The sequence below is a fragment of the Ascidiella aspersa genome, chromosome 4 (assembly GCF_963924565.1).
Source record: "Ascidiella aspersa chromosome 4, kaAscAspe10.2, whole genome shotgun sequence".
NCBI lineage: Eukaryota > Metazoa > Chordata > Ascidiacea > Phlebobranchia > Ascidiidae > Ascidiella > Ascidiella aspersa.
The window spans coordinates 24,761,935-24,774,618 of NC_139450.1; the positions used below are offsets into that span (position 1 = coordinate 24,761,935).

A 12,684-nucleotide genomic window follows, 5' to 3' on the forward strand; every position below is an offset into this window, starting at 1 on the left:
TAAAAACTTAAATAAATCACATTTTGCCTACGACAATTGGTATTCCTAGGCGGTCACCCATCCAAGTACTAACCAATCCCGACGTTGCTTAACTTCCGAGATCGGACGAGATCGGGTGCATTCAACTTGGTATGGTCGTAGACAGTATTGGTCAATATTTTTTGGTCTAAAATCTTTAAAAATGTTAACATTTAAATATATTGTAAAAATCATATTTTGCCTATGACAATTGGTATTGCTAGGCGGTCATCCAAACAAGTACTAACCAATCCCGACGTTGCTTAACTTCCGAGATCGGACGAGATCGGGTGCATTCAACCTGGTATGGTCGTAGACAGTAGTGGTCAACATTTTTTGGTCTAAAATCTTCAAAAATGTTAACATTTAAATATATTTTATAAATCATATTTTGCCTATGACAATTGGAATTCCTATGCGGTCACCCATCCAAGTACTAACCAATCCTGACGTTGCTTAACTTCCGAGATCGGACGAGATCGGGTGCATTCAACCTGGTATGGTCGTAGCCAGTATTGGTCAACATTTTTTGGTCTAATCTATTTAAAAATGTAAAAACTTAAATAAATCACATTTTGCCTACGACAATTGGTATTCCTAGGCGGTCACCCATCCAAGTACTAACCAATCCCGACGTTGCTTAACTTCCGAGATCGGACGAGATCGGGTGCATTCAACCTGGTATGGTCGTAGACAGTATTGGTCAACATTTATGGTCTAATCAATTTAAAAATGTAAAAACTTAAATAAATCATATTGTGCCTACGACAATTGGTATTCCTAGGCGGTCACCCATCCAAGTACTAACCAATCCCGACGTTGCTTAACTTCCGAGATCGGACGAGATCGGGTGCATTCAACCTGGTATGGTCGTAGCCAGTATTGGTCAACATTTTTTGGTCTAATCTATTTAAAAATGTAAAAACTTAAATAAATCATATTTTGCCTACGACAATTGGTATTCCTAGGCGGTCACCCATCCAAGTACTAACCAATCCCGACGTTGCTTAACTTCCGAGATCGGACGAGATCGGGTGCATTCAATCTGGTATGTTCGTAGCCAGTATTGGTCAACATTTTTTGGTCTAATCTATTTAAAAATGTAAAAACTTAAATAAATCATATTTTGCCTACGACAATTGGTATTCCTAGGCGGTCACCCATCCAAGTACTAACCAATCCCGACGTTGCTTAACTTCCGAGATCGGACGAGATCGGGTGCATTCAACCTGGTATGGTCGTAGACAGTATTCGTCAACATTTATGGTCTAATTTATTTAAAAATGTAAAAACTTAAATAAATGATATTATGCCTACGACAATTGGTATTCCTAGGCGGTCACCCATCCAAGTACTAACCAATCCCGACGTTGCTTAACTTCCGAGATCGGACGAGATCGGGTGCATTCAACCTGGTATGGTCGTAGACAGTATTGGTCAACATTTTTTGGTCTAAAATCTTTAAAAATGTTAACATTTAAATATATTTTAAAAATCGTATTTTGCCTATGACCATTGGTATTGCTAGGCGGTCACCCATCCAAGTACTAACCAATCCCGACGTTGCTTAACTTCCGAGATCGGACGAGATCGGGTGCATTCAACCTGGTATGGTCGTAGACAGTAGTGGTCAACATTTTTTGTTCTAAAATCTTCAAAAATGTTAACATTTAAATATATTTTATAAATCATATTTTGCCTATGACAATTGGAATTCCTATGCGGTCACCCATCCAAGTACTAACCAATCCCGACGTTGCTTAACTTCCGAGATCGGACGAGATCGGGTGCATTCAACCTGGCATGGTCGTAGCCAGTATTGGTCAACATTTTTTGGTCTAATCTATTTAAAAATGTAAAAACTTAAATAAATCATATTTTGCCTACGACAATTGGTATTCCTAGGCGGTCACACATCCAAGTACTAACCAATCCCAACGTTGCTTAACTTCCGAGATCGGACGAGATCGGGTGCATTCAATCTGGTATGTTCGTAGACAGTATTGGTCAACATTTTTTGGTCTAATCTATATAAAAATGTAAAAACTTAAATAAATCATATTTTGCCTACGACAATTGGTATTCCTAGGCGGTCGTCACCCATCCAAGTACTAACCAATCCCGACGTTGCTTAACTTCCGAGATCGGACGAGATAGGGTGCATTCAACCTGGTATGGTCGTAGACAGTATTGCTCAACATTTATGGTATAATCTATTTAAAAAAGTAAAAACTTAAATAAATGATATTATGCCTACCACAATTGGTATTCCTAGGCGGTCACCCATCCAAGTACTAACCAATCCCGACGTTGCTTAACTTCCGAGATCGGACGAGATCGGGTGCATTCAACCTGGTATGGTCGTAGCCAGTATTGGTCAACATTTTTTGGTCTAATCTATTTAAAAATGTAAAAACTTAAATAAATCACATTTTGCCTACGACAATTGGTATTCCTAGGCGGTCACCCATCCAAGTACTAACCAATCCCGACGTTGCTTAACTTCCGAGATCGGACGAGATCGGGTGCATTCAACTTGGTATGGTCGTAGACAGTATTGGTCAACATTTTTTGGTCTAAAATCTTCAAAAATGTTAACATTTAAATATATGTTATAAATCATATTTTGCCTATGACAATTGGAATTCCTATGCGGTCACCCATCCAAGTACTAACCAATCCCGACGTTGCTTAACTTCCGAGATCGGACGAGATCGGGTGCATTTAACCTGGTATGGTCGTAGACAGTATTCGTCAACATTTATGGTCTAATCTATTTAAAAATGTAAAAACTTAAATAAATGATATGATGCCTACGACAATTGGTATTCCTAGGCGGTCACCCATCCAAGTACTAACCAATCCCGACGTTGCTTAACTTCCGAGATCAGACGAGATCGGGTGCATTCAACCTGGTATGGTCGTAGACAGTATTCGTCAACATTTTTTGGTCTAAAATCTTTAAAAATGTTAACATTTAAATATATTTTAAATATCATATTTTGCCTATGACAATTGGTATTGCTAGGCGGTCACCCATCCAAGTACTAACCAATCCCGACGTTACTTAACTTCCGAGATCGGACGAGATCGGGTGCATTCAATCTGGTATGTTCGTAGCCAGTATTGGTCAACATTTTTTGGTCTAATCTATTTAAAAATGTAAAAACTTAAATAAATCATATTTTGCCTACGACAATTGGTATTCCTAGGCGGTCACCCATCCAAGTACTAACCAATCCCGACGTTGCTTAACTTCCGAGATCAGACGAGATCGGGTGCATTCAACCTGGTATGGTCGTAGACAGTATTGGTCAACATTTTTTGGTCTAAAATCTTTAAAAATGTTAACATTTAAATATATTTTAAAAATCATATTTTGCCTATGACAATTGGTATTGCTAGGCGGTCATCCAAACAAGTACTAACCAATCCCGACGTTGCTTAACTTCCGAGATCGGACGAGATCGGGTGCATTCAACCTGGTATGGTCGTAGACAGTAGTGGTCAACATTTTTTGGTCTAAAATCTTCAAAAATGTTAACATTTAAATATATTTTATAAATCATATTTTGCCTATGACAATTGGAATTCCTATGCGGTCACCCATCCAAGTACTAACCAATCCTGACGTTGCTTAACTTCCGAGATCGGACTAGATCGGGTGCATTCAACCTGGTATGGTCGTAGCCAGTATTGGTCAACATTTTTTGGTCTAATCTATTTAAAAATGTAAAAACTTAAATAAATCATATTTTGCCTACGACAATTGGTATTCCTAGGCGGTCACCCATCCAAGTACTAACCAATCCCGACGTTGCTTAACTTCCGAGATCGGACGAGATCGGGTGCATTCAATCTGGTATGTTCGTAGCCAGTATTGGTCAACATTTTTTAGTCTAATCTATATAAAAATGTAAAAACTTAAATAAATCATATTTTGCCTACGACAATTGGTATTCCTAGGCGGTCACCCATCCAAGTACTAACCAATCCCGACGTTGCTTAATTCCGAGATCGGACGAGATCGGGTGCATTCAACCTGGTATGGTCGTAGACAGTATTCGTCAACATTTATGGTCTAATCTATTTAAAAATGTAAAAACTTAAATAAATGATATTATGCCTACGACAATTGGTATTCCTAGGCGGTCACCCATCCAAGTACTAACCAATCCCGACGTTGCTTAACTTCCGAGATCGGACGAGATCGGGTGCATTCAACCTGGTATGGTCGTAGCCAGTATTGGTCAACATTTTTTGGTCTAATCTATTTAAAAATGTAAAAACTTAAATAAATCATATTTTGCCTACGACAATTGGTATTCCTTGGCGGTCACCCATCCAAGTACTAACCAATCCCGACGTTGCTTAACTTCCGAGATCGGACGAGATCGGGTGCATTCAACTTGGTATGGTCGTAGACAGTATTGGTTAACATTTTTTTTTCAAAAATCTTCAAAAATGTTAACATTTAAATATATGTTATAAATCATATTTTGCCTATGACAATTGGAATTCCTATGCGGTCACCCATCCAAGTACTAACCAATCCCGACGTTGCTTCACTTCCGAGATCGAACGAGATCGGGTGCATTCAACCTGGTATGGTCGTAGACAGTATTGGTCAACATTTTTTGGTCTAAAATCTTCAAAAATGTTAACATTTAAATATATTTTATAAATCATATTTTGCCTATGACAATTGGAATTCCTATGCGGTCACCCATCCAAGTACTAACCAATCCCGACGTTGCTTAACTTCCGAGATCGGACGAGATCGGGTGCATTGAACCTGGCATGTACGTAGACAGTATTTCTCAACATTTTACGTCTAATCTATTTAAAAAAGTAAAAACTTAAATAAATCATATTTTGCCTACGACAATTGGTATTCCTAGGCGGTCACCCATCCAAGTACTAACCAATCCCGACGTTGCTTAACTTCCGAGAGACGAGATCGGGTGCATTCAACCTGGTATGGTCGTAGACAGTATTGGTCAACATTTATGGTCTAATCTATTTAAAAATGTAAAAACTTAAATAAATCATATTGTGCCTACGACAATTGGTATTCCTAGGCGGTCACCCATCCAAGTACTAACCAATCCCGACGTTGCTTAACTTCCGAGATCGGACGAGATCGGGTGCATTCAACCTGGTATGGTCGTAGCCAGTATTGCTCAACATTTTTTGGTCTAATCTATTTAAAAATGTAAAAACTTAAATAAATCATATTTTGCCTACGACAATTGGTATTCCTAGGCGGTCACCCATCCAAGTACTAACCAATCCCGACGTTGCTTAACTTCCGAGATCGGACGAGATCGGGTGCATTCAATCTGGTATGTTCGTAGCCAGTATTGGTCAACATTTTTTGGTCTAATCTATTTAAAAATGTAAAAACTTAAATAAATCATATTTTGCTTACGACAATTGGTATTCCTAGGCGGTCACCCATCCAAGTACTAACCAATCCCGACGTTGCTTAACTTCCGAGATCGGACGAGATCGGGTGCATTCAACCTGGTATGGTCGTAGACAGTATTCGTCAACATTTATGGTCTAATCTATTTAAAAATGTAAAAACTTAAATAAATGATATTATGCCTACGACAATTGGTATTCCTAGGCGGTCACCCATCCAAGTACTAACCAATCCCGACGTTGCTTAACTTCCGAGATCGGACGAGATCGGGTGCATTCAACCTGGTATGGTCGTAGCCAGTATTGGTCAACATTTTTTGGTCTAATCTATTTAAAAATGTAAAAACTTAAATAAATCATATTTTGCCTACGACAATTGGTATTCCTTGGCGGTCACCCATCCAAGTACTAACCAATCCCGACGTTGCTTAACTTCCGAGATCGGACGAGATCGGGTGCATTCAACTTGGTATGGTCGTAGACAGTATTGGTTAACATTTTTTTTTCAAAAATCTTCAAAAATGTTAACATTTAAATATATGTTATAAATCATATTTTGCCTATGACAATTGGAATTCCTATGCGGTCACCCATCCAAGTACTAACCAATCCCGACGTTGCTTCACTTCCGAGATCGAACGAGATCGGGTGCATTCAACCTGGTATGGTCGTAGACAGTATTGGTCAACATTTTTTGGTCTAAAATCTTCAAAAATGTTAACATTTAAATATATTTTATAAATCATATTTTGCCTATGACAATTGGAATTCCTATGCGGTCACCCATCCAAGTACTAACCAATCCCGACGTTGCTTAACTTCCGAGATCGGACGAGATCGGGTGCATTGAACCTGGCATGTACGTAGACAGTATTTCTCAACATTTTACGTCTAATCTATTTAAAAAAGTAAAAACTTAAATAAATCATATTTTGCCTACGACAATTGGTATTCCTAGGCGGTCACCCATCCAAGTACTAACCAATCCCGACGTTGCTTAACTTCCGAGAGACGAGATCGGGTGCATTCAACCTGGTATGGTCGTAGACAGTATTGGTCAACATTTATGGTCTAATCTATTTAAAAATGTAAAAACTTAAATAAATCATATTGTGCCTACGACAATTGGTATTCCTAGGCGGTCACCCATCCAAGTACTAACCAATCCCGACGTTGCTTAACTTCCGAGATCGGACGAGATCGGGTGCATTCAACCTGGTATGGTCGTAGCCAGTATTGCTCAACATTTTTTGGTCTAATCTATTTAAAAATGTAAAAACTTAAATAAATCATATTTTGCCTACGACAATTGGTATTCCTAGGCGGTCACCCATCCAAGTACTAACCAATCCCGACGTTGCTTAACTTCCGAGATCGGACGAGATCGGGTGCATTCAATCTGGTATGTTCGTAGCCAGTATTGGTCAACATTTTTTGGTCTAATCTATTTAAAAATGTAAAAACTTAAATAAATCATATTTTGCTTACGACAATTGGTATTCCTAGGCGGTCACCCATCCAAGTACTAACCAATCCCGACGTTGCTTAACTTCCGAGATCGGACGAGATCGGGTGCATTCAACCTGGTATGGTCGTAGACAGTATTCGTCAACATTTATGGTCTAATCTATTCAAAAATGTAAAAACTTAAATAAATGATATTATGCCTACGACAATTGGTATTCCTAGTCGGTCACCCATCCAAGTACTAACCAATCCCGACGTTGCTTAACTTCCGAGATCGGACGAGATCGGGTGCATTCAACCTGGTATGGTCGTAGACAGTATTGGTCAACATTTTTTGGTCTAAAATCTTTAAAAATGTTAACATTTAAATGTATTTTAAAAATCATATTTTGCCTATGACAATTGGTATTGCTAGGCGGTCACCCATCCAAGTACTAACCAATCCCGACGTTGCTTAACTTCCGAGATCGGACGAGATCGGGTGCATTCAACCTTGTATGGTCGTAGACAGTAGTGGTCAACATTTTTTGGTCTAAAATCTTCAAAAATGTTAACATTTAAATATATTTTATAAATCATATTTTGCCTATGACAATTGGAATTCCTATGCGGTCACCCATCCAAGTACTAACCAATCCCGACGTTGCTTAACTTCCGAGATCGGACGAGATCGGGTGCATTCAACCTGGTATGGTCGTAGCCAGTATTGGTCAACATTTTTTGGTCTAATCTATTTAAAAATGTAAAAACTTAAATAAATCATATTTTGCCTACGACAATTGGTATTCCTAGGCGGTCACCCATCCAAGTACTAACCAATCCCGACGTTGCTTAACTTCCGAGATCGGACGAGATCGGGTGCATTCAATCTGGTATGTTCGTAGCCAGTATTGGTCAACATTTTTTGGTCTAATCTATATAAAAATGTAAAAACTTAAATAAATCATATTTTGCCTACGACAATTGGTATTCCTAGGCGGTCACCCATCCAAGTACTAACCAATCCCGACGTTGCTTAACTTCCGAGATCGGACGAGATCGGGTGCATTCAACCTGGTATGGTCGTAGACAGTATTCGTCAACATTTATGGTCTAATCTATTTAAAAATGTAAAAACTTAAATAAATGATATTATGCCTACGACAATTGGTATTCCTAGGCGGTCACCCATCCAAGTACTAACCAATCCCGACGTTGCTTAATTTCCGAGATCGGACGAGATCGGGTGCATTCAACCTGGTATGGTCGTAGCCAGTATTGGTCAACATTTTTTGGTCTAATCTATTTAAAAATGTAAAAACTTAAATAAATCATATTTTGCCTACGACAATTGGTATTCCTTGGCGGTCACCCATCCAAGTACTAACCAATCCCGACGTTGCTTAACTTCCGAGATCGGACGAGATCGGGTGCATTCAACTTGGTATGGTCGTAGACAGTATTGGTCAACATTTTTTTTTCTAAAATCTTCAAAAATGTTAACATTTAAATATATGTTATAAATCATATTTTGCCTATGACAATTGGAATTCCTATGCGGTCACCCATCCAAGTACTAACCAATCCCGACGTTGCTTAACTTCCGAGATCGAACGAGATCGGGTGCATTCAACCTGGTATGGTCGTAGACAGTATTGGTCAACATTTTTTGGTCTAAAATCTTCAAAAATGTTAACATTTAAATATATTTTATAAATCATATTTTGCCTATGACAATTGGAATTCCTATGCGGTCACCCATCCAAGTACTAACCAATCCCGACGTTGCTTAACTTCCGAGATCGAACTAGATCGGGTGCATTCAACCTGGTATGGTCGTAGACAGTATTGGTCAACATTTTTTGGTCTAAAATCTTCAAAAATGTTAACATTTAAATATATTTTATAAATCATATTTTGCCTATGACAATTGGTATTCCTAGGCGGTAACCCATCCAAGTACTAACCAATCCCGACGTTGCTTAACTTCCGAGATCGGACGAGATCGGGTGCATTCAACCTGGTATGGTCGTAGACAGTATTGGTCAACATTTATGGTCTAATCTATTTAAAAATGTAAAAACTTAAATAAATCATATTGTGCCTACGACAATTGGTATTCCTAGGCGGTCACCCATCCAAGTACTAACCAATCCCGACGTTGCTTAACTTCCGAGATCGGACGAGATCGGGTGCATTCAACCTGGTATGGTCGTAGCCAGTATTGGTCAACATTTTTTGGTGTAATCTATTTAAAAATGTAAAAACTTAAATAAATCATATTTTGCCTACGACAATTGGTATTCCTAGGCGTTCACCCATCCAAGTACTAACCAATCCCGCCGTTGCTTAACTTCCGAGATCGGACGAGATCGGGTGCATTCAATCTGGTATGTTCGTAGCCAGTATTGGTCAACATTTTTTGGTCTAATCTATTTAAAAATGTAAAAACTTAAATAAATCATATTTTGCCTACGACAAATGGTATTCCTAGGCGGTCACCCATCCAAGTACTAACCAATCCCGACGTTGCTTAACTTCCGAGATCGCACGAGATCGGGTGCATTCAACCTGGTATGGTCGTAGACAGTATTCGTCAACATTTATGGTCTAATCTATTTAAAAATGTAAAAACTTAAATAAATGATATTATGCCTACGACAATTGGTATTCCTAGGCGGTCACCCATCCAAGTACTAACCAATCCCGACGTTGCTTAACTTCCGAGATCGGACGAGATCGGGTGCATTCAACCTGGTATGGTCGTAGACAGTATTGGTCAACATTTTTTGGTCTAAAATCTTCAAAAATGTTAACATTTAAATATATTTTATAAATCATATTTTGCCTATGACAATTGGTATTCCTAGGCGGTAACCCATCCAAGTACTAACCAATCCCGACGTTGCTTAACTTCCGAGATCGGACGAGATCGGGTGCATTCAACCTGGTATGGTCGTAGACAGTATTGGTCAACATTTATGGTCTAATCTATTTAAAAATGTAAAAACTTAAATAAATCATATTGTGCCTACGACAATTGGTATTCCTAGGCGGTCACCCATCCAAGTACTAACCAATCCCGACGTTGCTTAACTTCCGAGATCGGACGAGATCGGGTGCATTCAACCTGGTATGGTCGTAGCCAGTATTGGTCAACATTTTTTGGTCTAATCTATTTAAAAATGTAAAAACTTAAATAAATCATATTTTGCCTACGACAATTGGTATTCCTAGGCGTTCACCCATCCAAGTACTAACCAATCCCGCCGTTGCTTAACTTCCGAGATCGGACGAGATCGGGTGCATTCAATCTGGTATGTTCGTAGCCAGTATTGGTCAACATTTTTTGGTCTAATCTATTTAAAAATGTAAAAACTTAAATAAATCATATTTTGCCTACGACAAATGTTATTCCTAGGCGGTCACCCATCCAAGTACTAACCAATCCCGACGTTGCTTAACTTCCGAGATCGGACGAGATCGGGTGCATTCAACCTGGTATGGTCGTAGACAGTATTCGTCAACATTTATGGTCTAATCTATTTAAAAATGTAAAAACTTAAATAAATGATATTATGCCTACGACAATTGGTATTCCTAGGCGGTCACCCATCCAAGTACTAACCAATCCCGACGTTGCTTAATTTCCGAGATCGGACGAGATCGGGTGCATTCAACCTGGTATGGTCGTAGACAGTATTGGTCAACATTTTTTGGTCTAAAATCTTTAAAAATGTTAACATTTAAATATATTTTAAAAATCATATTTTGCCTATGACAATTGGTATTGCTAGGCGGTCACCCATCCAAGTACTAACCAATCCCGACGTTGCTTAACTTCCGAGATCGGACAAGATCGGGTGCATTCAACCTGGTATGGTCGTAGACAGTAGTGGTCAACATTTTTTGGTCTAAAATCTTCAAAAATGTTAACATTTAAATATATTTTATAAATCATATTTTGCCTATGACAATTGGAATTCCTATGCGGTCACCCATCCAAGTACTAACCAATCCCGACGTTGCTTAACTTCCGAGATCGGACGAGATCGGGTGCATTCAACCTGGTATGGTCGTAAGCAGTATTTCTCAACATTTTACGTCTAATCTATTTAAAAAAGTAAAAACTTAAATAAATCATATTTTGCCTACGACAATTGGTATTCCTAGGCGGTCACCCATCCAAGTACTAACCAATCCCGACGTTGCTTAACTTCCGAGATCGCACGAGATCGCACGAGATCGGGTGCATTCAACCTGGTATGGTCGTAGACAGTATTGGTCAACATTTATGGTCTAATCTATTTAAAAATGTAAAAATTTAAGTAAATCATATTGTGCCTACGACAATTGGTATTCCTAGGCGGTCACCCATCCAAGTACTAACCAATCCCGACGTTGCTTAACTTCCGAGATCGGACGAGATCGGGTGCATTCAACCTGGTATGGTCGTAGCCAGTATTGGTCAACATTTTTTGGTCTAATCTATTTAAAAATGTAAAAACTTAAATAAATCATATTTTGCCTACGACAATTGGTATTCCTAGGCGGTCACCCATCCAAGTACTCATCAATCCCGACGTTGCTTAACTTCCGAGATCGGACGAGATCGGGTGCATTCAACCTGGTATGGTCGTAGCCAGTATTGGTCAACATTTTTTGGTCTAATCTATTTAAAAATGTAAAAACTTAAATAAATCATATTTTGCCTACGACAATTGGTATTCCTAGGCGGTCACCCATCCAAGTACTAACCAATCCCGACGTTGCTTAACTTCCGAGATCGGACGAGATCGGGTGCATTCAACCTGGTATGGTCGTAGCCAGTATTGGTCAACATTTTTTGGTCTAATCTATTTAAAAATGTAAAAACATAAATAAATCATATTGTGTCTACGACAATTGGTATTCCTAAGCGGTCACCCATCCAAGTACTAACCAATCCCGACGTTGCTTAACGTCCGAGATCGGACGAGATCGGGTGCATTCAACCTGGTATGGTCGTAGAAAGTATTGGTCAACATTTATGGTCTAATCTATTTAAAACTGTAAAAACTTAAATAAATCATATTGTGCCTACGACAATTGGAATTGCTAGGCGGTCACCCATCCAAGTGCTAAACAATCCCGACGTTGCTTAACTTCCGAGATCGGACGAGATCGGGTGCTTTCAACCTGGTATGGTCGTAGACAGTATTGGTCAACATTTTTTGGTCTAAAATCTTTAAAAATGTTAACATTTAAATATATTTTAAAAAATAAAAACTTAAATAAATCATATTTTGCCTACGACAATTGGTATTCCTAAGCGGTCACCCATCCAAGTACTAACCAATCCCGACGTTGCTTAACGTCCGAGATCGGACGAGATCGGGTGCATTCAACCTGGTATGGTCGTAGAAAGTATTGGTCAACATTTATGGTCTAATCTATTTAAAAATGTAAAAACTTAAATAAATCATATTGTGCCTACGACAATTGGTATTCCTAGGCGGTCACCCATCCAAGTACTAACCAATCCCGACGTTGCTTAACTTCCGAGATCGGACGAGATCGGGTGCATTCAACCTGGTATGGTCGTAGCCAGTATTGGTCAACATTTTTTGGTCTAATCTATTTAAAAATGTAAAAACTTAAATAAATCATATTTTGCCTACGACAATTGGTATTCCTAGGCGTTCACCCATCCAAGTACTAACCAATCCCGCCGTTGCTTAACTTCCGAGATCGGACGAGATCGGGTGCATTCAATCTGGTATGTTCGTAGCCAGTATTGGTCAACATTTTTTG

At 38.9% G+C, this 12,684-nt stretch overlaps 36 non-coding genes and 32 pseudogenes across 36 annotated transcripts; all 68 read right to left on the minus strand.

Moving 5' to 3' along the window:
• Positions 1-24: 24 nt before the first annotated feature.
• Positions 25-143, minus strand: LOC146155923 (5S ribosomal RNA). Its single transcript, XR_014495415.1, has one exon. It is a non-coding gene; the product is annotated as a 5S ribosomal RNA (ribosomal RNA).
• Positions 144-217: 74 nt separating this feature from the next.
• On the minus strand, positions 218-336 carry LOC146155924 (5S ribosomal RNA; annotated as a pseudogene).
• A 74-nt stretch (positions 337-410) lies between these two features.
• On the minus strand, positions 411-529 carry LOC146155925 (5S ribosomal RNA; annotated as a pseudogene).
• Positions 530-594: 65 nt separating this feature from the next.
• LOC146155926 (5S ribosomal RNA) lies at positions 595-713 on the minus strand. Its single transcript, XR_014495298.1, has one exon. It is a non-coding gene; the product is annotated as a 5S ribosomal RNA (ribosomal RNA).
• Positions 714-777: 64 nt separating this feature from the next.
• On the minus strand, positions 778-896 carry LOC146155927 (5S ribosomal RNA). Its single transcript, XR_014496310.1, has one exon. It is a non-coding gene; the product is annotated as a 5S ribosomal RNA (ribosomal RNA).
• A 65-nt stretch (positions 897-961) lies between these two features.
• Positions 962-1,080, minus strand: LOC146155928 (5S ribosomal RNA; annotated as a pseudogene).
• A 65-nt stretch (positions 1,081-1,145) lies between these two features.
• Positions 1,146-1,264, minus strand: LOC146155929 (5S ribosomal RNA). The gene has a single exon (XR_014495299.1). It is a non-coding gene; the product is annotated as a 5S ribosomal RNA (ribosomal RNA).
• Positions 1,265-1,328: 64 nt separating this feature from the next.
• Positions 1,329-1,447, minus strand: LOC146155930 (5S ribosomal RNA). Its single transcript, XR_014495300.1, has one exon. It is a non-coding gene; the product is annotated as a 5S ribosomal RNA (ribosomal RNA).
• Positions 1,448-1,521: 74 nt separating this feature from the next.
• On the minus strand, positions 1,522-1,640 carry LOC146155931 (5S ribosomal RNA; annotated as a pseudogene).
• Positions 1,641-1,714: 74 nt separating this feature from the next.
• Positions 1,715-1,833, minus strand: LOC146155932 (5S ribosomal RNA; annotated as a pseudogene).
• A 65-nt stretch (positions 1,834-1,898) lies between these two features.
• Positions 1,899-2,017, minus strand: LOC146155933 (5S ribosomal RNA; annotated as a pseudogene).
• Positions 2,018-2,082: 65 nt separating this feature from the next.
• On the minus strand, positions 2,083-2,204 carry LOC146155934 (5S ribosomal RNA; annotated as a pseudogene).
• A 64-nt stretch (positions 2,205-2,268) lies between these two features.
• LOC146155935 (5S ribosomal RNA) lies at positions 2,269-2,387 on the minus strand (annotated as a pseudogene).
• A 65-nt stretch (positions 2,388-2,452) lies between these two features.
• On the minus strand, positions 2,453-2,571 carry LOC146155936 (5S ribosomal RNA). Its single transcript, XR_014495426.1, has one exon. It is a non-coding gene; the product is annotated as a 5S ribosomal RNA (ribosomal RNA).
• Positions 2,572-2,645: 74 nt separating this feature from the next.
• Positions 2,646-2,764, minus strand: LOC146155937 (5S ribosomal RNA; annotated as a pseudogene).
• A 64-nt stretch (positions 2,765-2,828) lies between these two features.
• LOC146155938 (5S ribosomal RNA) lies at positions 2,829-2,947 on the minus strand. Its single transcript, XR_014495696.1, has one exon. It is a non-coding gene; the product is annotated as a 5S ribosomal RNA (ribosomal RNA).
• A 74-nt stretch (positions 2,948-3,021) lies between these two features.
• LOC146155939 (5S ribosomal RNA) lies at positions 3,022-3,140 on the minus strand (annotated as a pseudogene).
• Positions 3,141-3,205: 65 nt separating this feature from the next.
• On the minus strand, positions 3,206-3,324 carry LOC146155940 (5S ribosomal RNA). The gene has a single exon (XR_014495697.1). It is a non-coding gene; the product is annotated as a 5S ribosomal RNA (ribosomal RNA).
• Positions 3,325-3,398: 74 nt separating this feature from the next.
• On the minus strand, positions 3,399-3,517 carry LOC146155941 (5S ribosomal RNA; annotated as a pseudogene).
• Positions 3,518-3,591: 74 nt separating this feature from the next.
• LOC146155942 (5S ribosomal RNA) lies at positions 3,592-3,710 on the minus strand (annotated as a pseudogene).
• A 65-nt stretch (positions 3,711-3,775) lies between these two features.
• On the minus strand, positions 3,776-3,894 carry LOC146155943 (5S ribosomal RNA; annotated as a pseudogene).
• A 65-nt stretch (positions 3,895-3,959) lies between these two features.
• On the minus strand, positions 3,960-4,077 carry LOC146155944 (5S ribosomal RNA; annotated as a pseudogene).
• A 64-nt stretch (positions 4,078-4,141) lies between these two features.
• LOC146155945 (5S ribosomal RNA) lies at positions 4,142-4,260 on the minus strand. Its single transcript, XR_014496311.1, has one exon. It is a non-coding gene; the product is annotated as a 5S ribosomal RNA (ribosomal RNA).
• Positions 4,261-4,325: 65 nt separating this feature from the next.
• Positions 4,326-4,444, minus strand: LOC146155946 (5S ribosomal RNA). The gene has a single exon (XR_014495743.1). It is a non-coding gene; the product is annotated as a 5S ribosomal RNA (ribosomal RNA).
• A 74-nt stretch (positions 4,445-4,518) lies between these two features.
• On the minus strand, positions 4,519-4,637 carry LOC146155947 (5S ribosomal RNA; annotated as a pseudogene).
• A 74-nt stretch (positions 4,638-4,711) lies between these two features.
• On the minus strand, positions 4,712-4,830 carry LOC146155948 (5S ribosomal RNA; annotated as a pseudogene).
• A 64-nt stretch (positions 4,831-4,894) lies between these two features.
• Positions 4,895-5,010, minus strand: LOC146155949 (5S ribosomal RNA; annotated as a pseudogene).
• A 64-nt stretch (positions 5,011-5,074) lies between these two features.
• On the minus strand, positions 5,075-5,193 carry LOC146155950 (5S ribosomal RNA). Its single transcript, XR_014496312.1, has one exon. It is a non-coding gene; the product is annotated as a 5S ribosomal RNA (ribosomal RNA).
• A 65-nt stretch (positions 5,194-5,258) lies between these two features.
• LOC146155951 (5S ribosomal RNA) lies at positions 5,259-5,377 on the minus strand (annotated as a pseudogene).
• A 65-nt stretch (positions 5,378-5,442) lies between these two features.
• LOC146155952 (5S ribosomal RNA) lies at positions 5,443-5,561 on the minus strand. The gene has a single exon (XR_014496701.1). It is a non-coding gene; the product is annotated as a 5S ribosomal RNA (ribosomal RNA).
• A 64-nt stretch (positions 5,562-5,625) lies between these two features.
• On the minus strand, positions 5,626-5,744 carry LOC146155953 (5S ribosomal RNA). Its single transcript, XR_014496313.1, has one exon. It is a non-coding gene; the product is annotated as a 5S ribosomal RNA (ribosomal RNA).
• Positions 5,745-5,809: 65 nt separating this feature from the next.
• LOC146155954 (5S ribosomal RNA) lies at positions 5,810-5,928 on the minus strand. The gene has a single exon (XR_014495744.1). It is a non-coding gene; the product is annotated as a 5S ribosomal RNA (ribosomal RNA).
• Positions 5,929-6,002: 74 nt separating this feature from the next.
• Positions 6,003-6,121, minus strand: LOC146155955 (5S ribosomal RNA; annotated as a pseudogene).
• Positions 6,122-6,195: 74 nt separating this feature from the next.
• On the minus strand, positions 6,196-6,314 carry LOC146155956 (5S ribosomal RNA; annotated as a pseudogene).
• A 64-nt stretch (positions 6,315-6,378) lies between these two features.
• Positions 6,379-6,494, minus strand: LOC146155957 (5S ribosomal RNA; annotated as a pseudogene).
• Positions 6,495-6,558: 64 nt separating this feature from the next.
• On the minus strand, positions 6,559-6,677 carry LOC146155958 (5S ribosomal RNA). Its single transcript, XR_014496314.1, has one exon. It is a non-coding gene; the product is annotated as a 5S ribosomal RNA (ribosomal RNA).
• A 65-nt stretch (positions 6,678-6,742) lies between these two features.
• On the minus strand, positions 6,743-6,861 carry LOC146155959 (5S ribosomal RNA; annotated as a pseudogene).
• Positions 6,862-6,926: 65 nt separating this feature from the next.
• LOC146155960 (5S ribosomal RNA) lies at positions 6,927-7,045 on the minus strand. Its single transcript, XR_014496702.1, has one exon. It is a non-coding gene; the product is annotated as a 5S ribosomal RNA (ribosomal RNA).
• A 64-nt stretch (positions 7,046-7,109) lies between these two features.
• LOC146155961 (5S ribosomal RNA) lies at positions 7,110-7,228 on the minus strand. Its single transcript, XR_014495951.1, has one exon. It is a non-coding gene; the product is annotated as a 5S ribosomal RNA (ribosomal RNA).
• A 74-nt stretch (positions 7,229-7,302) lies between these two features.
• On the minus strand, positions 7,303-7,421 carry LOC146155962 (5S ribosomal RNA; annotated as a pseudogene).
• A 74-nt stretch (positions 7,422-7,495) lies between these two features.
• Positions 7,496-7,614, minus strand: LOC146155963 (5S ribosomal RNA; annotated as a pseudogene).
• Positions 7,615-7,679: 65 nt separating this feature from the next.
• Positions 7,680-7,798, minus strand: LOC146155964 (5S ribosomal RNA; annotated as a pseudogene).
• Positions 7,799-7,863: 65 nt separating this feature from the next.
• On the minus strand, positions 7,864-7,982 carry LOC146155965 (5S ribosomal RNA). Its single transcript, XR_014495301.1, has one exon. It is a non-coding gene; the product is annotated as a 5S ribosomal RNA (ribosomal RNA).
• Positions 7,983-8,046: 64 nt separating this feature from the next.
• LOC146155966 (5S ribosomal RNA) lies at positions 8,047-8,165 on the minus strand. Its single transcript, XR_014498400.1, has one exon. It is a non-coding gene; the product is annotated as a 5S ribosomal RNA (ribosomal RNA).
• Positions 8,166-8,230: 65 nt separating this feature from the next.
• On the minus strand, positions 8,231-8,349 carry LOC146155967 (5S ribosomal RNA). The gene has a single exon (XR_014495745.1). It is a non-coding gene; the product is annotated as a 5S ribosomal RNA (ribosomal RNA).
• A 74-nt stretch (positions 8,350-8,423) lies between these two features.
• LOC146155968 (5S ribosomal RNA) lies at positions 8,424-8,542 on the minus strand. Its single transcript, XR_014498208.1, has one exon. It is a non-coding gene; the product is annotated as a 5S ribosomal RNA (ribosomal RNA).
• A 74-nt stretch (positions 8,543-8,616) lies between these two features.
• LOC146155969 (5S ribosomal RNA) lies at positions 8,617-8,735 on the minus strand (annotated as a pseudogene).
• Positions 8,736-8,809: 74 nt separating this feature from the next.
• On the minus strand, positions 8,810-8,928 carry LOC146155970 (5S ribosomal RNA). The gene has a single exon (XR_014497762.1). It is a non-coding gene; the product is annotated as a 5S ribosomal RNA (ribosomal RNA).
• A 64-nt stretch (positions 8,929-8,992) lies between these two features.
• On the minus strand, positions 8,993-9,111 carry LOC146155971 (5S ribosomal RNA). The gene has a single exon (XR_014496316.1). It is a non-coding gene; the product is annotated as a 5S ribosomal RNA (ribosomal RNA).
• Positions 9,112-9,176: 65 nt separating this feature from the next.
• On the minus strand, positions 9,177-9,295 carry LOC146155972 (5S ribosomal RNA; annotated as a pseudogene).
• A 65-nt stretch (positions 9,296-9,360) lies between these two features.
• On the minus strand, positions 9,361-9,479 carry LOC146155973 (5S ribosomal RNA). Its single transcript, XR_014497406.1, has one exon. It is a non-coding gene; the product is annotated as a 5S ribosomal RNA (ribosomal RNA).
• Positions 9,480-9,543: 64 nt separating this feature from the next.
• On the minus strand, positions 9,544-9,662 carry LOC146155974 (5S ribosomal RNA). Its single transcript, XR_014495302.1, has one exon. It is a non-coding gene; the product is annotated as a 5S ribosomal RNA (ribosomal RNA).
• Positions 9,663-9,736: 74 nt separating this feature from the next.
• Positions 9,737-9,855, minus strand: LOC146155975 (5S ribosomal RNA). Its single transcript, XR_014497763.1, has one exon. It is a non-coding gene; the product is annotated as a 5S ribosomal RNA (ribosomal RNA).
• A 64-nt stretch (positions 9,856-9,919) lies between these two features.
• LOC146155976 (5S ribosomal RNA) lies at positions 9,920-10,038 on the minus strand. Its single transcript, XR_014496317.1, has one exon. It is a non-coding gene; the product is annotated as a 5S ribosomal RNA (ribosomal RNA).
• A 65-nt stretch (positions 10,039-10,103) lies between these two features.
• LOC146155977 (5S ribosomal RNA) lies at positions 10,104-10,222 on the minus strand (annotated as a pseudogene).
• A 65-nt stretch (positions 10,223-10,287) lies between these two features.
• Positions 10,288-10,406, minus strand: LOC146155978 (5S ribosomal RNA). The gene has a single exon (XR_014498031.1). It is a non-coding gene; the product is annotated as a 5S ribosomal RNA (ribosomal RNA).
• Positions 10,407-10,470: 64 nt separating this feature from the next.
• Positions 10,471-10,589, minus strand: LOC146155979 (5S ribosomal RNA). Its single transcript, XR_014497110.1, has one exon. It is a non-coding gene; the product is annotated as a 5S ribosomal RNA (ribosomal RNA).
• A 74-nt stretch (positions 10,590-10,663) lies between these two features.
• LOC146155980 (5S ribosomal RNA) lies at positions 10,664-10,782 on the minus strand (annotated as a pseudogene).
• Positions 10,783-10,856: 74 nt separating this feature from the next.
• Positions 10,857-10,975, minus strand: LOC146155981 (5S ribosomal RNA). Its single transcript, XR_014497909.1, has one exon. It is a non-coding gene; the product is annotated as a 5S ribosomal RNA (ribosomal RNA).
• A 64-nt stretch (positions 10,976-11,039) lies between these two features.
• On the minus strand, positions 11,040-11,168 carry LOC146155982 (5S ribosomal RNA; annotated as a pseudogene).
• Positions 11,169-11,232: 64 nt separating this feature from the next.
• LOC146155983 (5S ribosomal RNA) lies at positions 11,233-11,351 on the minus strand. The gene has a single exon (XR_014496318.1). It is a non-coding gene; the product is annotated as a 5S ribosomal RNA (ribosomal RNA).
• Positions 11,352-11,416: 65 nt separating this feature from the next.
• On the minus strand, positions 11,417-11,535 carry LOC146155984 (5S ribosomal RNA). Its single transcript, XR_014497987.1, has one exon. It is a non-coding gene; the product is annotated as a 5S ribosomal RNA (ribosomal RNA).
• A 65-nt stretch (positions 11,536-11,600) lies between these two features.
• On the minus strand, positions 11,601-11,719 carry LOC146155985 (5S ribosomal RNA). Its single transcript, XR_014496319.1, has one exon. It is a non-coding gene; the product is annotated as a 5S ribosomal RNA (ribosomal RNA).
• Positions 11,720-11,784: 65 nt separating this feature from the next.
• LOC146155986 (5S ribosomal RNA) lies at positions 11,785-11,903 on the minus strand. Its single transcript, XR_014497222.1, has one exon. It is a non-coding gene; the product is annotated as a 5S ribosomal RNA (ribosomal RNA).
• A 64-nt stretch (positions 11,904-11,967) lies between these two features.
• Positions 11,968-12,086, minus strand: LOC146155987 (5S ribosomal RNA; annotated as a pseudogene).
• A 91-nt stretch (positions 12,087-12,177) lies between these two features.
• On the minus strand, positions 12,178-12,296 carry LOC146155988 (5S ribosomal RNA). Its single transcript, XR_014497732.1, has one exon. It is a non-coding gene; the product is annotated as a 5S ribosomal RNA (ribosomal RNA).
• Positions 12,297-12,360: 64 nt separating this feature from the next.
• On the minus strand, positions 12,361-12,479 carry LOC146155989 (5S ribosomal RNA). The gene has a single exon (XR_014496320.1). It is a non-coding gene; the product is annotated as a 5S ribosomal RNA (ribosomal RNA).
• A 65-nt stretch (positions 12,480-12,544) lies between these two features.
• Positions 12,545-12,663, minus strand: LOC146155990 (5S ribosomal RNA; annotated as a pseudogene).
• Between the last annotated feature and the right edge of the window lie 21 nt (positions 12,664-12,684).